The 19,117-nt window shown below is 47.6% G+C and overlaps 12 non-coding genes across 12 annotated transcripts; all 12 read left to right on the forward strand.

Moving 5' to 3' along the window:
* Positions 1-1,387: 1,387 nt before the first annotated feature.
* Positions 1,388-1,578, forward strand: LOC142689455 (U2 spliceosomal RNA). Its single transcript, XR_012858344.1, has one exon. It is a non-coding gene; the product is annotated as a U2 spliceosomal RNA (small nuclear RNA).
* A 1,288-nt stretch (positions 1,579-2,866) lies between these two features.
* LOC142689467 (U2 spliceosomal RNA) lies at positions 2,867-3,057 on the forward strand. Its single transcript, XR_012858355.1, has one exon. It is a non-coding gene; the product is annotated as a U2 spliceosomal RNA (small nuclear RNA).
* A 1,292-nt stretch (positions 3,058-4,349) lies between these two features.
* LOC142689325 (U2 spliceosomal RNA) lies at positions 4,350-4,540 on the forward strand. Its single transcript, XR_012858227.1, has one exon. It is a non-coding gene; the product is annotated as a U2 spliceosomal RNA (small nuclear RNA).
* Positions 4,541-5,833: 1,293 nt separating this feature from the next.
* Positions 5,834-6,024, forward strand: LOC142689332 (U2 spliceosomal RNA). Its single transcript, XR_012858233.1, has one exon. It is a non-coding gene; the product is annotated as a U2 spliceosomal RNA (small nuclear RNA).
* Positions 6,025-7,344: 1,320 nt separating this feature from the next.
* Positions 7,345-7,535, forward strand: LOC142689409 (U2 spliceosomal RNA). The gene has a single exon (XR_012858303.1). It is a non-coding gene; the product is annotated as a U2 spliceosomal RNA (small nuclear RNA).
* A 1,276-nt stretch (positions 7,536-8,811) lies between these two features.
* On the forward strand, positions 8,812-9,002 carry LOC142689344 (U2 spliceosomal RNA). The gene has a single exon (XR_012858244.1). It is a non-coding gene; the product is annotated as a U2 spliceosomal RNA (small nuclear RNA).
* Positions 9,003-10,294: 1,292 nt separating this feature from the next.
* LOC142689356 (U2 spliceosomal RNA) lies at positions 10,295-10,485 on the forward strand. The gene has a single exon (XR_012858255.1). It is a non-coding gene; the product is annotated as a U2 spliceosomal RNA (small nuclear RNA).
* A 1,300-nt stretch (positions 10,486-11,785) lies between these two features.
* On the forward strand, positions 11,786-11,976 carry LOC142689410 (U2 spliceosomal RNA). The gene has a single exon (XR_012858304.1). It is a non-coding gene; the product is annotated as a U2 spliceosomal RNA (small nuclear RNA).
* Positions 11,977-13,265: 1,289 nt separating this feature from the next.
* On the forward strand, positions 13,266-13,456 carry LOC142689368 (U2 spliceosomal RNA). The gene has a single exon (XR_012858266.1). It is a non-coding gene; the product is annotated as a U2 spliceosomal RNA (small nuclear RNA).
* A 1,304-nt stretch (positions 13,457-14,760) lies between these two features.
* On the forward strand, positions 14,761-14,951 carry LOC142689411 (U2 spliceosomal RNA). Its single transcript, XR_012858305.1, has one exon. It is a non-coding gene; the product is annotated as a U2 spliceosomal RNA (small nuclear RNA).
* Positions 14,952-16,243: 1,292 nt separating this feature from the next.
* Positions 16,244-16,434, forward strand: LOC142689380 (U2 spliceosomal RNA). The gene has a single exon (XR_012858277.1). It is a non-coding gene; the product is annotated as a U2 spliceosomal RNA (small nuclear RNA).
* Positions 16,435-17,730: 1,296 nt separating this feature from the next.
* Positions 17,731-17,921, forward strand: LOC142689412 (U2 spliceosomal RNA). Its single transcript, XR_012858306.1, has one exon. It is a non-coding gene; the product is annotated as a U2 spliceosomal RNA (small nuclear RNA).
* The last annotated feature ends 1,196 nt before the right edge of the window (positions 17,922-19,117 follow it).

A 19,117-nucleotide genomic window follows, 5' to 3' on the forward strand; every position in this document is an offset into this window, starting at 1 on the left:
CTTGCTCTGTCCACTCCACGCATTGACCTGGTATTGCAGTATTTCCAGGACCGGTGCACCCTTTCCTTATGTGTTGACTAAAAGCAGATTCCAAAAGTGTTTTTTGTCTTTGCTATTGTTTCTGTCTTTCTGAAGGGATCTCCCCTTTTAATCCCATTATTTCAACACCTGTTGGACAATGCATGAGTGATAATGAGCTCATTGATTAAATGCAATTAATGAATAGATTGCCACCTCTTGTTGTGTGTCGTCTGTGTTTCTGTGTTTCCGGCATTTCACATTGGAACACCTCATTCACCTTCCTTGTCTTCTCTCCGCCCTCCCTTTTAGGTAAGTTAAAGAGCTGCACCTGAGCCAGCCACTGATTTATTGATTGATTGATTGATTGATTATTGATTGATTGATTGATTGATTGATTGATTGATTGATTGATTGATTGATTGATTGATGCAGCACAACAGTCAAATAGTGGAGTGGAGTAGGGGAACAGCAAACAGCCAATAAAGCAGCCCGCCCGCTCGCCTGCCCGCCACAATGGACCTACCTGTGTACACTAGATGGATGTGATGGAATGTACTGTCGTCCCTACATTTCAAGAAGAAGTAAGAATTGCAGTTGCAACAAAGCCTTGCTTGCCTACAAAGAGAGCAGCAATTTGGATTTGTTACTATGTTACCTAGAAGAATAACAAACTGTGCAAGGATGGAGGTTGTAGGAGCAAGGAGAAGTTGTCTGTAAAGTTGGTGGATGCCTATTTTCCATTTTGCAGTCCCTTGTCTCCCTCTTGTGGCCTCCTGGAGGCAACTAGCTGTGCAAAAAAAAGACAGCCTGGCGGCCGGCTGTTGCAGTGTTGCCCTCTCAGGCAACACTGAGTGACTGACTGAGCCTCACCGTCTTATATAAAGTTCAGACGGAACTTTGCATGTGTCATAGTGGAGCCCTCAGGATTCCAGAGCCAGCTTTCTGACATCATAATGGGGCCTCAGAGATAAAAGCCTGGGCCCAGGCAGTGTTGGTCAGTGCTGCTCAGCAGGCAGCACTGGACTGGACTGGATTACAGCTGATACAAGGTGTGAAGGAACAAGGGGTGGCTGTGGGCATGCACTTGCTGCCGCTGCCAGTGTTTATCTGCATGGCAGCAGGGCATTTGGGCGTTGCCAGGAAGGCGTTTTTATGTAGATTCCTCCTCTTTCAGCACTGCATTGTGGTGCAAGCAAAAGAAGCAAATCCTGTCTGGCTTCCTCTCCGGCCTTTATTCACCTCCCGTGTAGCTGTGAGTGTGTGAGCCTGCAGGGCCCCATGGAATTGCCTAGAAGTAGGCTGAATCGCTGCAAGGGCTGAACAGCAGTATCGGGCAGGCTCGGGCAACGCGCGGCCCGTTCGGGTTATCGCTTCTCGGCCTTTTGGCTAAGATCAAGTGTAGTATCTGTTCTTATCAGTTTAATATCTGATACGTCCCCTATCTGGGGACCATATATTAAATGGATTTTTAGAACAGGGAGATGGAAATAGAGCTTGCTCTGTCCACTCCACGCATTGACCTGGTATTGCAGTATTTCCAGGACCGGTGCACCCTTTCCTTATGTGTTGACTAAAAGCAGATTCCAAAAGTGTTTTTTGTCTTTGCTATTGTTTCTGTCTTTCTGAAGGGATCTCCCCTTTTAATCCCATTATTTCAACACCTGTTGGACAATGCATGAGTGATAATGAGCTCATTGATTAAATGCAATTAATGAATAGATTGCCACCTCTTGTTGTGTGTCGTCTGTGTTTCTGTGTTTCCGGCATTTCACATTGGAACACCTCATTCACCTTCCTTGTCTTCTCTCCGCCCTCCCTTTTAGGTAAGTTAAAGAGCTGCACCTGAGCCAGCCACTGATTGATTGATTGATTGATTGATTGATTGATTGATTGATTGATTGATTGATGCAGCACAACAGTCAAATAGTGGAGTGGAGTAGGGGAACAGCAAACAGCCAATAAAGCAGCCCGCCCGCTCGCCTGCCCGCCACAATGGACCTACCTGTGTACACTAGATGGATGTGATGGAATGTACTGTCGTCCCTACATTTCAAGAAGAAGTAAGAATTGCAGTTGCAACAAAGCCTTGCTTGCCTACAAAGAGAGCAGCAATTTGGATTTGTTACTATGTTACCTAGAAGAATAACAAACTGTGCAAGGATGGAGGTTGTAGGAGCAAGGAGAAGTTGTCTGTAAAGTTGGTGGATGCCTATTTTCCATTTTGCAGTCCCTTGTCTCCCTCTTGTGGCCTCCTGGAGGCAACTAGCTGTGCAAAAAAAAGACAGCCTGGCGGCCGGCTGTTGCAGTGTTGCCCTCTCAGGCAACACTGAGTGACTGACTGAGCCTCACCGTCTTATATAAAGTTCAGACGGAACTTTGCACGTGTCATAGTGGAGCCCTCAGGATTCCAGAGCCAGCTTTCTGACATCATAATGGGGCCTCAGAGATAAAAGCCTGGGCCCAGGCAGTGTTGGTCAGTGCTGCTCAGCAGGCAGCACTGGACTGGACTGGATTACAGCTGATACAAGGTGTGAAGGAACAAGGGGTGGCTGTGGGCATGCACTTGCTGCCGCTGCCAGTGTTTATCTGCATGGCAGCAGGGCATTTGGGCGTTGCCAGGAAGGCGTTTTTATGTAGATTCCTCCTCTTTCAGCACTGCATTGTGGTGCAAGCAAAAGAAGCAAATCCTGTCTGGCTTCCTCTCCGGCCTTTATTCACCTCCCGTGTAGCTGTGAGTGTGTGAGCCTGCAGGGCCCCATGGAATTGCCTAGAAGTAGGCTGAATCGCTGCAAGGGCTGAACAGCAGTATCGGGCAGGCTCGGGCAACGCGCGGCCCGTTCGGGTTATCGCTTCTCGGCCTTTTGGCTAAGATCAAGTGTAGTATCTGTTCTTATCAGTTTAATATCTGATACGTCCCCTATCTGGGGACCATATATTAAATGGATTTTTAGAACAGGGAGATGGAAATAGAGCTTGCTCTGTCCACTCCACGCATTGACCTGGTATTGCAGTATTTCCAGGACCGGTGCACCCTTTCCTTATGTGTTGACTAAAAGCAGATTCCAAAAGTGTTTTTTGTCTTTGCTATTGTTTCTGTCTTTCTGAAGGGATCTCCCCTTTTAATCCCATTATTTCAACACCTGTTGGACAATGCATGAGTGATAATGAGCTCATTGATTAAATGCAATTAATGAATAGATTGCCACCTCTTGTTGTGTGTCGTCTGTGTTTCTGTGTTTCCGGCATTTCACATTGGAACACCTCATTCACCTTCCTTGTCTTCTCTCCGCCCTCCCTTTTAGGTAAGTTAAAGAGCTGCACCTGAGCCAGCCACTGATTGATTGATTGATTGATTGATTGATTGATTGATTGATTGATTGATTGATTGATGCAGCACAACAGTCAAATAGTGGAGTGGAGTAGGGGAACAGCAAACAGCCAATAAAGCAGCCCGCCCGCTCGCCTGCCCGCCACAATGGACCTACCTGTGTACACTAGATGGATGTGATGGAATGTACTGTCGTCCCTACATTTCAAGAAGAAGTAAGAATTGCAGTTGCAACAAAGCCTTGCTTGCCTACAAAGAGAGCAGCAATTTGGATTTGTTACTATGTTACCTAGAAGAATAACAAACTGTGCAAGGATGGAGGTTGTAGGAGCAAGGAGAAGTTGTCTGTAAAGTTGGTGGATGCCTATTTTCCATTTTGCAGTCCCTTGTCTCCCTCTTGTGGCCTCCTGGAGGCAACTAGCTGTGCAAAAAAAAGACAGCCTGGCGGCCGGCTGTTGCAGTGTTGCCCTCTCAGGCAACACTGAGTGACTGACTGAGCCTCACCGTCTTATATAAAGTTCAGACGGAACTTTGCACGTGTCATAGTGGAGCCCTCAGGATTCCAGAGCCAGCTTTCTGACATCATAATGGGGCCTCAGAGATAAAAGCCTGGGCCCAGGCAGTGTTGGTCAGTGCTGCTCAGCAGGCAGCACTGGACTGGACTGGATTACAGCTGATACAAGGTGTGAAGGAACAAGGGGTGGCTGTGGGCATGCACTTGCTGCCGCTGCCAGTGTTTATCTGCATGGCAGCAGGGCATTTGGGCGTTGCCAGGAAGGCGTTTTTATGTAGATTCCTCCTCTTTCAGCACTGCATTGTGGTGCAAGCAAAAGAAGCAAATCCTGTCTGGCTTCCTCTCCGGCCTTTATTCACCTCCCGTGTAGCTGTGAGTGTGTGAGCCTGCAGGGCCCCATGGAATTGCCTAGAAGTAGGCTGAATCGCTGCAAGGGCTGAACAGCAGTATCGGGCAGGCTCGGGCAACGCGCGGCCCGTTCGGGTTATCGCTTCTCGGCCTTTTGGCTAAGATCAAGTGTAGTATCTGTTCTTATCAGTTTAATATCTGATATGTCCCCTATCTGGGGACCATATATTAAATGGATTTTTAGAACAGGGAGATGGAAATAGAGCTTGCTCTGTCCACTCCACGCATTGACCTGGTATTGCAGTATTTCCAGGACCGGTGCACCCTTTCCTTATGTGTTGACTAAAAGCAGATTCCAAAAGTGTTTTTTGTCTTTGCTATTGTTTCTGTCTTTCTGAAGGGATCTCCCCTTTTAATCCCATTATTTCAACACCTGTTGGACAATGCATGAGTGATAATGAGCTCATTGATTAAATGCAATTAATGAATAGATTGCCACCTCTTGTTGTGTGTCGTCTGTGTTTCTGTGTTTCCGGCATTTCACATTGGAACACCTCATTCACCTTCCTTGTCTTCTCTCCGCCCTCCCTTTTAGGTAAGTTAAAGAGCTGCACCTGAGCCAGCCACTGATTGATTGATTGATTGATTGATTGATTGATTGATTGATTGATTGATTGATTGATGCAGCACAACAGTCAAATAGTGGAGTGGAGTAGGGGAACAGCAAACAGCCAATAAAGCAGCCCGCCCGCTCGCCTGCCCGCCACAATGGACCTACCTGTGTACACTAGATGGATGTGATGGAATGTACTGTCGTCCCTACATTTCAAGAAGAAGTAAGAATTGCAGTTGCAACAAAGCCTTGCTTGCCTACAAAGAGAGCAGCAATTTGGATTTGTTACTATGTTACCTAGAAGAATAACAAACTGTGCAAGGATGGAGGTTGTAGGAGCAAGGAGAAGTTGTCTGTAAAGTTGGTGGATGCCTATTTTCCATTTTGCAGTCCCTTGTCTCCCTCTTGTGGCCTCCTGGAGGCAACTAGCTGTGCAAAAAAAAAGACAGCCTGGCGGCCGGCTGTTGCAGTGTTGCCCTCTCAGGCAACACTGAGTGACTGACTGAGCCTCACCGTCTTATATAAAGTTCAGACGGAACTTTGCACGTGTCATAGTGGAGCCCTCAGGATTCCAGAGCCAGCTTTCTGACATCATAATGGGGCCTCAGAGATAAAAGCCTGGGCCCAGGCAGTGTTGGTCAGTGCTGCTCAGCAGGCAGCACTGGACTGGACTGGATTACAGCTGATACAAGGTGTGAAGGAACAAGGGGTGGCTGTGGGCATGCACTTGCTGCCGCTGCCAGTGTTTATCTGCATGGCAGCAGGGCATTTGGGCGTTGCCAGGAAGGCGTTTTTATGTAGATTCCTCCTCTTTCAGCACTGCATTGTGGTGCAAGCAAAAGAAGCAAATCCTGTCTGGCTTCCTCTCCGGCCTTTATTCACCTCCCGTGTAGCTGTGAGTGTGTGAGCCTGCAGGGCCCCATGGAATTGCCTAGAAGTAGGCTGAATCGCTGCAAGGGCTGAACAGCAGTATCGGGCAGGCTCGGGCAACGCGCGGCCCGTTCGGGTTATCGCTTCTCGGCCTTTTGGCTAAGATCAAGTGTAGTATCTGTTCTTATCAGTTTAATATCTGATACGTCCCCTATCTGGGGACCATATATTAAATGGATTTTTAGAACAGGGAGATGGAAATAGAGCTTGCTCTGTCCACTCCACGCATTGACCTGGTATTGCAGTATTTCCAGGACCGGTGCACCCTTTCCTTATGTGTTGACTAAAAGCAGATTCCAAAAGTGTTTTTTGTCTTTGCTATTGTTTCTGTCTTTCTGAAGGGATCTCCCCTTTTAATCCCATTATTTCAACACCTGTTGGACAATGCATGAGTGATAATGAGCTCATTGATTAAATGCAATTAATGAATAGATTGCCACCTCTTGTTGTGTGTCGTCTGTGTTTCTGTGTTTCCGGCATTTCACATTGGAACACCTCATTCACCTTCCTTGTCTTCTCTCCGCCCTCCCTTTTAGGTAAGTTAAAGAGCTGCACCTGAGCCAGCCACTGATTGATTGATTGATTGATTGATTAATTGATTGATTGATTGATTGATTGATTGATTGATTGATTGATTGATTGATTGATTGATGCAGCACAACAGTCAAATAGTGGAGTGGTGTAGGGGAACAGCAAACAGCCAATAAAGCAGCCCGCCCGCTCGCCTGCCCGCCACAATGGACCTACCTGTGTACACTAGATGGATGTGATGGAATGTACTGTCGTCCCTACATTTCAAGAAGAAGTAAGAATTGCAGTTGCAACAAAGCCTTGCTTGCCTACAAAGAGAGCAGCAATTTGGATTTGTTACTATGTTACCTAGAAGAATAACAAACTGTGCAAGGATGGAGGTTGTAGGAGCAAGGAGAAGTTGTCTGTAAAGTTGGTGGATGCCTATTTTCCATTTTGCAGTCCCTTGTCTCCCTCTTGTGGCCTCCTGGAGGCAACTAGCTGTGCAAAAAAAAGACAGCCTGGCGGCCGGCTGTTGCAGTGTTGCCCTCTCAGGCAACACTGAGTGACTGACTGAGCCTCACCGTCTTATATAAAGTTCAGACGGAACTTTGCACGTGTCATAGTGGAGCCCTCAGGATTCCAGAGCCAGCTTTCTGACATCATAATGGGGCCTCAGAGATAAAAGCCTGGGCCCAGGCAGTGTTGGTCAGTGCTGCTCAGCAGGCAGCACTGGACTGGACTGGATTACAGCTGATACAAGGTGTGAAGGAACAAGGGGTGGCTGTGGGCATGCACTTGCTGCCGCTGCCAGTGTTTATCTGCATGGCAGCAGGGCATTTGGGCGTTGCCAGGAAGGCGTTTTTATGTAGATTCCTCCTCTTTCAGCACTGCATTGTGGTGCAAGCAAAAGAAGCAAATCCTGTCTGGCTTCCTCTCCGGCCTTTATTCACCTCCCGTGTAGCTGTGAGTGTGTGAGCCTGCAGGGCCCCATGGAATTGCCTAGAAGTAGGCTGAATCGCTGCAAGGGCTGAACAGCAGTATCGGGCAGGCTCGGGCAACGCGCGGCCCGTTCGGGTTATCGCTTCTCGGCCTTTTGGCTAAGATCAAGTGTAGTATCTGTTCTTATCAGTTTAATATCTGATACGTCCCCTATCTGGGGACCATATATTAAATGGATTTTTAGAACAGGGAGATGGAAATAGAGCTTGCTCTGTCCACTCCACGCATTGACCTGGTATTGCAGTATTTCCAGGACCGGAGCACCCTTTCCTTATGTGTTGACTAAAAGCAGATTCCAAAAGTGTTTTTTGTCTTTGCTATTGTTTCTGTCTTTCTGAAGGGATCTCCCCTTTTAATCCCATTATTTCAACACCTGTTGGACAATGCATGAGTGATAATGAGCTCATTGATTAAATGCAATTAATGAATAGATTGCCACCTCTTGTTGTGTGTCGTCTGTGTTTCTGTGTTTCCGGCATTTCACATTGGAACACCTCATTCACCTTCCTTGTCTTCTCTCCGCCCTCCCTTTTAGGTAAGTTAAAGAGCTGCACCTGAGCCAGCCACTGATTGATTGATTGATTGATTGATTGATTGATTGATTGATGCAGCACAACAGTCAAATAGTGGAGTGGAGTAGGGGAACAGCAAACAGCCAATAAAGCAGCCCGCCCGCTCGCCTGCCCGCCACAATGGACCTACCTGTGTACACTAGATGGATGTGATGGAATGTACTGTCGTCCCTACATTTCAAGAAGAAGTAAGAATTGCAGTTGCAACAAAGCCTTGCTTGCCTACAAAGAGAGCAGCAATTTGGATTTGTTACTATGTTACCTAGAAGAATAACAAACTGTGCAAGGATGGAGGTTGTAGGAGCAAGGAGAAGTTGTCTGTAAAGTTGGTGGATGCCTATTTTCCATTTTGCAGTCCCTTGTCTCCCTCTTGTGGCCTCCTGGAGGCAACTAGCTGTGCAAAAAAAAGACAGCCTGGCGGCCGGCTGTTGCAGTGTTGCCCTCTCAGGCAACACTGAGTGACTGACTGAGCCTCACCGTCTTATATAAAGTTCAGACGGAACTTTGCACGTGTCATAGTGGAGCCCTCAGGATTCCAGAGCCAGCTTTCTGACATCATAATGGGGCCTCAGAGATAAAAGCCTGGGCCCAGGCAGTGTTGGTCAGTGCTGCTCAGCAGGCAGCACTGGACTGGACTGGATTACAGCTGATACAAGGTGTGAAGGAACAAGGGGTGGCTGTGGGCATGCACTTGCTGCCGCTGCCAGTGTTTATCTGCATGGCAGCAGGGCATTTGGGCGTTGCCAGGAAGGCGTTTTTATGTAGATTCCTCCTCTTTCAGCACTGCATTGTGGTGCAAGCAAAAGAAGCAAATCCTGTCTGGCTTCCTCTCCGGCCTTTATTCACCTCCCGTGTAGCTGTGAGTGTGTGAGCCTGCAGGGCCCCATGGAATTGCCTAGAAGTAGGCTGAATCGCTGCAAGGGCTGAACAGCAGTATCGGGCAGGCTCGGGCAACGCGCGGCCCGTTCGGGTTATCGCTTCTCGGCCTTTTGGCTAAGATCAAGTGTAGTATCTGTTCTTATCAGTTTAATATCTGATACGTCCCCTATCTGGGGACCATATATTAAATGGATTTTTAGAACAGGGAGATGGAAATAGAGCTTGCTCTGTCCACTCCACGCATTGACCTGGTATTGCAGTATTTCCAGGACCGGTGCACCCTTTCCTTATGTGTTGACTAAAAGCAGATTCCAAAAGTGTTTTTTGTCTTTGCTATTGTTTCTGTCTTTCTGAAGGGATCTCCCCTTTTAATCCCATTATTTCAACACCTGTTGGACAATGCATGAGTGATAATGAGCTCATTGATTAAATGCAATTAATGAATAGATTGCCACCTCTTGTTGTGTGTCGTCTGTGTTTCTGTGTTTCCGGCATTTCACATTGGAACACCTCATTCACCTTCCTTGTCTTCTCTCCGCCCTCCCTTTTAGGTAAGTTAAAGAGCTGCACCTGAGCCAGCCACTGATTGATTGATTGATTGATTGATTGATTGATTGATTGATTGATTGATTGATTGATGCAGCACAACAGTCAAATAGTGGAGTGGAGTAGGGGAACAGCAAACAGCCAATAAAGCAGCCCGCCCGCTCGCCTGCCCGCCACAATGGACCTACCTGTGTACACTAGATGGATGTGATGGAATGTACTGTCGTCCCTACATTTCAAGAAGAAGTAAGAATTGCAGTTGCAACAAAGCCTTGCTTGCCTACAAAGAGAGCAGCAATTTGGATTTGTTACTATGTTACCTAGAAGAATAACAAACTGTGCAAGGATGGAGGTTGTAGGAGCAAGGAGAAGTTGTCTGTAAAGTTGGTGGATGCCTATTTTCCATTTTGCAGTCCCTTGTCTCCCTCTTGTGGCCTCCTGGAGGCAACTAGCTGTGCAAAAAAAAGACAGCCTGGCGGCCGGCTGTTGCAGTGTTGCCCTCTCAGGCAACACTGAGTGACTGACTGAGCCTCACCGTCTTATATAAAGTTCAGACGGAACTTTGCACGTGTCATAGTGGAGCCCTCAGGATTCCAGAGCCAGCTTTCTGACATCATAATGGGGCCTCAGAGATAAAAGCCTGGGCCCAGGCAGTGTTGGTCAGTGCTGCTCAGCAGGCAGCACTGGACTGGACTGGATTACAGCTGATACAAGGTGTGAAGGAACAAGGGGTGGCTGTGGGCATGCACTTGCTGCCGCTGCCAGTGTTTATCTGCATGGCAGCAGGGCATTTGGGCGTTGCCAGGAAGGCGTTTTTATGTAGATTCCTCCTCTTTCAGCACTGCATTGTGGTGCAAGCAAAAGAAGCAAATCCTGTCTGGCTTCCTCTCCGGCCTTTATTCACCTCCCGTGTAGCTGTGAGTGTGTGAGCCTGCAGGGCCCCATGGAATTGCCTAGAAGTAGGCTGAATCGCTGCAAGGGCTGAACAGCAGTATCGGGCAGGCTCGGGCAACGCGCGGCCCGTTCGGGTTATCGCTTCTCGGCCTTTTGGCTAAGATCAAGTGTAGTATCTGTTCTTATCAGTTTAATATCTGATACGTCCCCTATCTGGGGACCATATATTAAATGGATTTTTAGAACAGGGAGATGGAAATAGAGCTTGCTCTGTCCACTCCACGCATTGACCTGGTATTGCAGTATTTCCAGGACCGGTGCACCCTTTCCTTATGTGTTGACTAAAAGCAGATTCCAAAAGTGTTTTTTGTCTTTGCTATTGTTTCTGTCTTTCTGAAGGGATCTCCCCTTTTAATCCCATTATTTCAACACCTGTTGGACAATGCATGAGTGATAATGAGCTCATTGATTAAATGCAATTAATGAATAGATTGCCACCTCTTGTTGTGTGTCGTCTGTGTTTCTGTGTTTCCGGCATTTCACATTGGAACACCTCATTCACCTTCCTTGTCTTCTCTCCGCCCTCCCTTTTAGGTAAGTTAAAGAGCTGCACCTGAGCCAGCCACTGATTGATTGATTGATTGATTGATTGATTGATTGATTGATTGATTGATTGATTGATTGATTGATGCAGCACAACAGTCAAATAGTGGAGTGGAGTAGGGGAACAGCAAACAGCCAATAAAGCAGCCCGCCCGCTCGCCTGCCCGCCACAATGGACCTACCTGTGTACACTAGATGGATGTGATGGAATGTACTGTCGTCCCTACATTTCAAGAAGAAGTAAGAATTGCAGTTGCAACAAAGCCTTGCTTGCCTACAAAGAGAGCAGCAATTTGGATTTGTTACTATGTTACCTAGAAGAATAACAAACTGTGCAAGGATGGAGGTTGTAGGAGCAAGGAGAAGTTGTCTGTAAAGTTGGTGGATGCCTATTTTCCATTTTGCAGTCCCTTGTCTCCCTCTTGTGGCCTCCTGGAGGCAACTAGCTGTGCAAAAAAAAGACAGCCTGGCGGCCGGCTGTTGCAGTGTTGCCCTGTCAGGCAACACTGAGTGACTGACTGAGCCTCACCGTCTTATATAAAGTTCAGACGGAACTTTGCACGTGTCATAGTGGAGCCCTCAGGATTCCAGAGCCAGCTTTCTGACATCATAATGGGGCCTCAGAGATAAAAGCCTGGGCCCAGGCAGTGTTGGTCAGTGCTGCTCAGCAGGCAGCACTGGACTGGACTGGATTACAGCTGATACAAGGTGTGAAGGAACAAGGGGTGGCTGTGGGCATGCACTTGCTGCCGCTGCCAGTGTTTATCTGCATGGCAGCAGGGCATTTGGGCGTTGCCAGGAAGGCGTTTTTATGTAGATTCCTCCTCTTTCAGCACTGCATTGTGGTGCAAGCAAAAGAAGCAAATCCTGTCTGGCTTCCTCTCCGGCCTTTATTCACCTCCCGTGTAGCTGTGAGTGTGTGAGCCTGCAGGGCCCCATGGAATTGCCTAGAAGTAGGCTGAATCGCTGCAAGGGCTGAACAGCAGTATCGGGCAGGCTCGGGCAACGCGCGGCCCGTTCGGGTTATCGCTTCTCGGCCTTTTGGCTAAGATCAAGTGTAGTATCTGTTCTTATCAGTTTAATATCTGATACGTCCCCTATCTGGGGACCATATATTAAATGGATTTTTAGAACAGGGAGATGGAAATAGAGCTTGCTCTGTCCACTCCACGCATTGACCTGGTATTGCAGTATTTCCAGGACCGGAGCACCCTTTCCTTATGTGTTGACTAAAAGCAGATTCCAAAAGTGTTTTTTGTCTTTGCTATTGTTTCTGTCTTTCTGAAGGGATCTCCCCTTTTAATCCCATTATTTCAACACCTGTTGGACAATGCATGAGTGATAATGAGCTCATTGATTAAATGCAATTAATGAATAGATTGCCACCTCTTGTTGTGTGTCGTCTGTGTTTCTGTGTTTCCGGCATTTCACATTGGAACACCTCATTCACCTTCCTTGTCTTCTCTCCGCCCTCCCTTTTAGGTAAGTTAAAGAGCTGCACCTGAGCCAGCCACTGATTGATTGATTGATTGATTGATTGATTGATTGATTGATTGATTGATTGATGCAGCACAACAGTCAAATAGTGGAGTGGAGTAGGGGAACAGCAAACAGCCAATAAAGCAGCCCGCCCGCTCGCCTGCCCGCCACAATGGACCTACCTGTGTACACTAGATGGATGTGATGGAATGTACTGTCGTCCCTACATTTCAAGAAGAAGTAAGAATTGCAGTTGCAACAAAGCCTTGCTTGCCTACAAAGAGAGCAGCAATTTGGATTTGTTACTATGTTACCTAGAAGAATAACAAACTGTGCAAGGATGGAGGTTGTAGGAGCAAGGAGAAGTTGTCTGTAAAGTTGGTGGATGCCTATTTTCCATTTTGCAGTCCCTTGTCTCCCTCTTGTGGCCTCCTGGAGGCAACTAGCTGTGCAAAAAAAAAGACAGCCTGGCGGCCGGCTGTTGCAGTGTTGCCCTCTCAGGCAACACTGAGTGACTGACTGAGCCTCACCGTCTTATATAAAGTTCAGACGGAACTTTGCACGTGTCATAGTGGAGCCCTCAGGATTCCAGAGCCAGCTTTCTGACATCATAATGGGGCCTCAGAGATAAAAGCCTGGGCCCAGGCAGTGTTGGTCAGTGCTGCTCAGCAGGCAGCACTGGACTGGACTGGATTACAGCTGATACAAGGTGTGAAGGAACAAGGGGTGGCTGTGGGCATGCACTTGCTGCCGCTGCCAGTGTTTATCTGCATGGCAGCAGGGCATTTGGGCGTTGCCAGGAAGGCGTTTTTATGTAGATTCCTCCTCTTTCAGCACTGCATTGTGGTGCAAGCAAAAGAAGCAAATCCTGTCTGGCTTCCTCTCCGGCCTTTATTCACCTCCCGTGTAGCTGTGAGTGTGTGAGCCTGCAGGGCCCCATGGAATTGCCTAGAAGTAGGCTGAATCGCTGCAAGGGCTGAACAGCAGTATCGGGCAGGCTCGGGCAACGCGCGGCCCGTTCGGGTTATCGCTTCTCGGCCTTTTGGCTAAGATCAAGTGTAGTATCTGTTCTTATCAGTTTAATATCTGATACGTCCCCTATCTGGGGACCATATATTAAATGGATTTTTAGAACAGGGAGATGGAAATAGAGCTTGCTCTGTCCACTCCACGCATTGACCTGGTATTGCAGTATTTCCAGGACCGGTGCACCCTTTCCTTATGTGTTGACTAAAAGCAGATTCCAAAAGTGTTTTTTGTCTTTGCTATTGTTTCTGTCTTTCTGAAGGGATCTCCCCTTTTAATCCCATTATTTCAACACCTGTTGGACAATGCATGAGTGATAATGAGCTCATTGATTAAATGCAATTAATGAATAGATTGCCACCTCTTGTTGTGTGTCGTCTGTGTTTCTGTGTTTCCGGCATTTCACATTGGAACACCTCATTCACCTTCCTTGTCTTCTCTCCGCCCTCCCTTTTAGGTAAGTTAAAGAGCTGCACCTGAGCCAGCCACTGATTGATTGATTGATTGATTGATTGATTGATTGATTGATTGATTGATTGATTGATTGATTGATTGATGCAGCACAACAGTCAAATAGTGGAGTGGAGTAGGGGAACAGCAAACAGCCAATAAAGCAGCCCGCCCGCTCGCCTGCCCGCCACAATGGACCTACCTGTGTACACTAGATGGATGTGATGGAATGTACTGTCGTCCCTACATTTCAAGAAGAAGTAAGAATTGCAGTTGCAACAAAGCCTTGCTTGCCTACAAAGAGAGCAGCAATTTGGATTTGTTACTATGTTACCTAGAAGAATAACAAACTGTGCAAGGATGGAGGTTGTAGGAGCAAGGAGAAGTTGTCTGTAAAGTTGGTGGATGCCTATTTTCCATTTTGCAGTCCCTTGTCTCCCTCTTGTGGCCTCCTGGAGGCAACTAGCTGTGCAAAAAAAAGACAGCCTGGCGGCCGGCTGTTGCAGTGTTGCCCTCTCAGGCAACACTGAGTGACTGACTGAGCCTCACCGTCTTATATAAAGTTCAGACGGAACTTTGCACGTGTCATAGTGGAGCCCTCAGGATTCCAGAGCCAGCTTTCTGACATCATAATGGGGCCTCAGAGATAAAAGCCTGGGCCCAGGCAGTGTTGGTCAGTGCTGCTCAGCAGGCAGCACTGGACTGGACTGGATTACAGCTGATACAAGGTGTGAAGGAACAAGGGGTGGCTGTGGGCATGCACTTGCTGCCGCTGCCAGTGTTTATCTGCATGGCAGCAGGGCATTTGGGCGTTGCCAGGAAGGCGTTTTTATGTAGATTCCTCCTCTTTCAGCACTGCATTGTGGTGCAAGCAAAAGAAGCAAATCCTGTCTGGCTTCCTCTCCGGCCTTTATTCACCTCCCGTGTAGCTGTGAGTGTGTGAGCCTGCAGGGCCCCATGGAATTGCCTAGAAGTAGGCTGAATCGCTGCAAGGGCTGAACAGCAGTATCGGGCAGGCTCGGGCAACGCGCGGCCCGTTCGGGTTATCGCTTCTCGGCCTTTTGGCTAAGATCAAGTGTAGTATCTGTTCTTATCAGTTTAATATCTGATACGTCCCCTATCTGGGGACCATATATTAAATGGATTTTTAGAACAGGGAGATGGAAATAGAGCTTGCTCTGTCCACTCCACGCATTGACCTGGTATTGCAGTATTTCCAGGACCGGAGCACCCTTTCCTTATGTGTTGACTAAAAGCAGATTCCAAAAGTGTTTTTTGTCTTTGCTATTGTTTCTGTCTTTCTGAAGGGATCTCCCCTTTTAATCCCATTATTTCAACACCTGTTGGACAATGCATGAGTGATAATGAGCTCATTGATTAAATGCAATTAATGAATAGATTGCCACCTCTTGTTGTGTGTCGTCTGTGTTTCTGTGTTTCCGGCATTTCACATTGGAACACCTCATTCACCTTCCTTGTCTTCTCTCCGCCCTCCCTTTTAGGTAAGTTAAAGAGCTGCACCTGAGCCAGCCACTGATTGATTGATTGATTGATTGATTGATTGATTGATTGATTGATTGATTGATTGATGCAGCACAACAGTCAAATAGTGGAGTGGAGTAGGGGAACAGCAAACAGCCAATAAAGCAGCCCGCCCGCTCGCCTGCCCGCCACAATGGACCTACCTGTGTACACTAGATGGATGTGATGGAATGTACTGTCGTCCCTACATTTCAAGAAGAAGTAAGAATTGCAGTTGCAACAAAGCCTTGCTTGCCTACAAAGAGAGCAGCAATTTGGATTTGTTACTATGTTACCTAGAAGAATAACAAACTGTGCAAGGATGGAGGTTGTAGGAGCAAGGAGAAGTTGTCTGTAAAGTTGGTGGATGCCTATTTTCCATTTTGCAGTCCCTTGTCTCCCTCTTGTGGCCTCCTGGAGGCAACTAGCTGTGCAAAAAAAAGACAGCCTGGCGGCCGGCTGTTGCAGTGTTGCCCTCTCAGGCAACACTGAGTGACTGACTGAGCCTCACCGTCTTATATAAAGTTCAGACGGAACTTTGCACGTGTCATAGTGGAGCCCTCAGGATTCCAGAGCCAGCTTTCTGACATCATAATGGGGCCTCAGAGATAAAAGCCTGGGCCCAGGCAGTGTTGGTCAGTGCTGCTCAGCAGGCAGCACTGGACTGGACTGGATTACAGCTGATACAAGGTGTGAAGGAACAAGGGGTGGCTGTGGGCATGCACTTGCTGCCGCTGCCAGTGTTTATCTGCATGGCAGCAGGGCATTTGGGCGTTGCCAGGAAGGCGTTTTTATGTAGATTCCTCCTCTTTCAGCACTGCATTGTGGTGCAAGCAAAAGAAGCAAATCCTGTCTGGCTTCCTCTCCGGCCTTTATTCACCTCCCGTGTAGCTGTGAGTGTGTGAGCCTGCAGGGCCCCATGGAATTGCCTAGAAGTAGGCTGAATCGCTGCAAGGGCTGAACAGCAGTATCGGGCAGGCTCGGGCAACGCGCGGCCCGTTCGGGTTATCGCTTCTCGGCCTTTTGGCTAAGATCAAGTGTAGTATCTGTTCTTATCAGTTTAATATCTGATACGTCCCCTATCTGGGGACCATATATTAAATGGATTTTTAGAACAGGGAGATGGAAATAGAGCTTGCTCTGTCCACTCCACGCATTGACCTGGTATTGCAGTATTTCCAGGACCGGTGCACCCTTTCCTTATGTGTTGACTAAAAGCAGATTCCAAAAGTGTTTTTTGTCTTTGCTATTGTTTCTGTCTTTCTGAAGGGATCTCCCCTTTTAATCCCATTATTTCAACACCTGTTGGACAATGCATGAGTGATAATGAGCTCATTGATTAAATGCAATTAATGAATAGATTGCCACCTCTTGTTGTGTGTCGTCTGTGTTTCTGTGTTTCCGGCATTTCACATTGGAACACCTCATTCACCTTCCTTGTCTTCTCTCCGCCCTCCCTTTTAGGTAAGTTAAAGAGCTGCACCTGAGCCAGCCACTGATTGATTGATTGATTGATTGATTGATTGATTGATTGATTGATTGATTGATTGATTGATGCAGCACAACAGTCAAATAGTGGAGTGGAGTAGGGGAACAGCAAACAGCCAATAAAGCAGCCCGCCCGCTCGCCTGCCCGCCACAATGGACCTACCTGTGTACACTAGATGGATGTGATGGAATGTACTGTCGTCCCTACATTTCAAGAAGAAGTAAGAATTGCAGTTGCAACAAAGCCTTGCTTGCCTACAAAGAGAGCAGCAATTTGGATTTGTTACTATGTTACCTAGAAGAATAACAAACTGTGCAAGGATGGAGGTTGTAGGAGCAAGGAGAAGTTGTCTGTAAAGTTGGTGGATGCCTATTTTCCATTTTGCAGTCCCTTGTCTCCCTCTTGTGGCCTCCTGGAGGCAACTAGCTGTGCAAAAAAAAGACAGCCTGGCGGCCGGCTGTTGCAGTGTTGCCCTGTCAGGCAACACTGAGTGACTGACTGAGCCTCACCGTCTTATATAAAGTTCAGACGGAACTTTGCACGTGTCATAGTGGAGCCCTCAGGATTCCAGAGCCAGCTTTCTGACATCATAATGGGGCCTCAGAGATAAAAGCCTGGGCCCAGGCAGTGTTGGTCAGTGCTGCTCAGCAGGCAGCACTGGACTGGACTGGATTACAGCTGATACAAGGTGTGAAGGAACAAGGGGTGGCTGTGGGCATGCACTTGCTGCCGCTGCCAGTGTTTATCTGCATGGCAGCAGGGCATTTGGGCGTTGCCAGGAAGGCGTTTTTATGTAGATTCCTCCTCTTTCAGCACTGCATTGTGGTGCAAGCAAAAGAAGCAAATCCTGTCTGGCTTCCTCTCCGGCCTTTATTCACCTCCCGTGTAGCTGTGAGTGTGTGAGCCTGCAGGGCCCCATGGAATTGCCTAGAAGTAGGCTGAATCGCTGCAAGGGCTGAACAGCAGTATCGGGCAGGCTCGGGCAACGCGCGGCCCGTTCGGGTTATCGCTTCTCGGCCTTTTGGCTAAGATCAAGTGTAGTATCTGTTCTTATCAGTTTAATATCTGATACGTCCCCTATCTGGGGACCATATATTAAATGGATTTTTAGAACAGGGAGATGGAAATAGAGCTTGCTCTGTCCACTCCACGCATTGACCTGGTATTGCAGTATTTCCAGGACCGGAGCACCCTTTCCTTATGTGTTGACTAAAAGCAGATTCCAAAAGTGTTTTTTGTCTTTGCTATTGTTTCTGTCTTTCTGAAGGGATCTCCCCTTTTAATCCCATTATTTCAACACCTGTTGGACAATGCATGAGTGATAATGAGCTCATTGATTAAATGCAATTAATGAATAGATTGCCACCTCTTGTTGTGTGTCGTCTGTGTTTCTGTGTTTCCGGCATTTCACATTGGAACACCTCATTCACCTTCCTTGTCTTCTCTCCGCCCTCCCTTTTAGGTAAGTTAAAGAGCTGCACCTGAGCCAGCCACTTGATTGATTGATTGATTGATTGATTGATTGATTGATTGATTGATGCAGCACAACAGTCAAATAGTGGAGTGGAGTAGGGGAACAGCAAACAGCCAATAAAGCAGCCCGCCCGCTCGCCTGCCCGCCACAATGGACCTACCTGTGTACACTAGATGGATGTGATGGAATGTACTGTCGTCCCTACATTTCAAGAAGAAGTAAGAATTGCAGTTGCAACAAAGCCTTGCTTGCCTACAAAGAGAGCAGCAATTTGGATTTGTTACTATGTTACCTAGAAGAATAACAAACTGTGCAAGGATGGAGGTTGTAGGAGCAAGGAGAAGTTGTCTGTAAAGTTGGTGGATGCCTATTTTCCATTTTGCAGTCCCTTGTCTCCCTCTTGTGGCCTCCTGGAGGCAACTAGCTGTGCAAAAAAAAAGACAGCCTGGCGGCCGGCTGTTGCAGTGTTGCCCTCTCAGGCAACACTGAGTGACTGACTGAGCCTCACCGTCTTATATAAAGTTCAGACGGAACTTTGCACGTGTCATAGTGGAGCCCTCAGGATTCCAGAGCCAGCTTTCTGACATCATAATGGGGCCTCAGAGATAAAAGCCTGGGCCCAGGCAGTGTTGGTCAGTGCTGCTCAGCAGGCAGCACTGGACTGGACTGGATTACAGCTGATACAAGGTGTGAAGGAACAAGGGGTGGCTGTGGGCATGCACTTGCTGCCGCTGCCAGTGTTTATCTGCATGGCAGCAGGGCATTTGGGCGTTGCCAGGAAGGCGTTTTTATGTAGATTCCTCCTCTTTCAGCACTGCATTGTGGTGCAAGCAAAAGAAGCAAATCCTGTCTGGCTTCCTCTCCGGCCTTTATTCACCTCCCGTGTAGCTGTGAGTGTGTGAGCCTGCAGGGCCCCAT

This window comes from Rhinoderma darwinii (assembly GCF_050947455.1).
Source record: "Rhinoderma darwinii isolate aRhiDar2 chromosome 5 unlocalized genomic scaffold, aRhiDar2.hap1 SUPER_5_unloc_29, whole genome shotgun sequence".
Taxonomy (NCBI): Eukaryota; Metazoa; Chordata; class Amphibia; order Anura; family Rhinodermatidae; genus Rhinoderma; species Rhinoderma darwinii.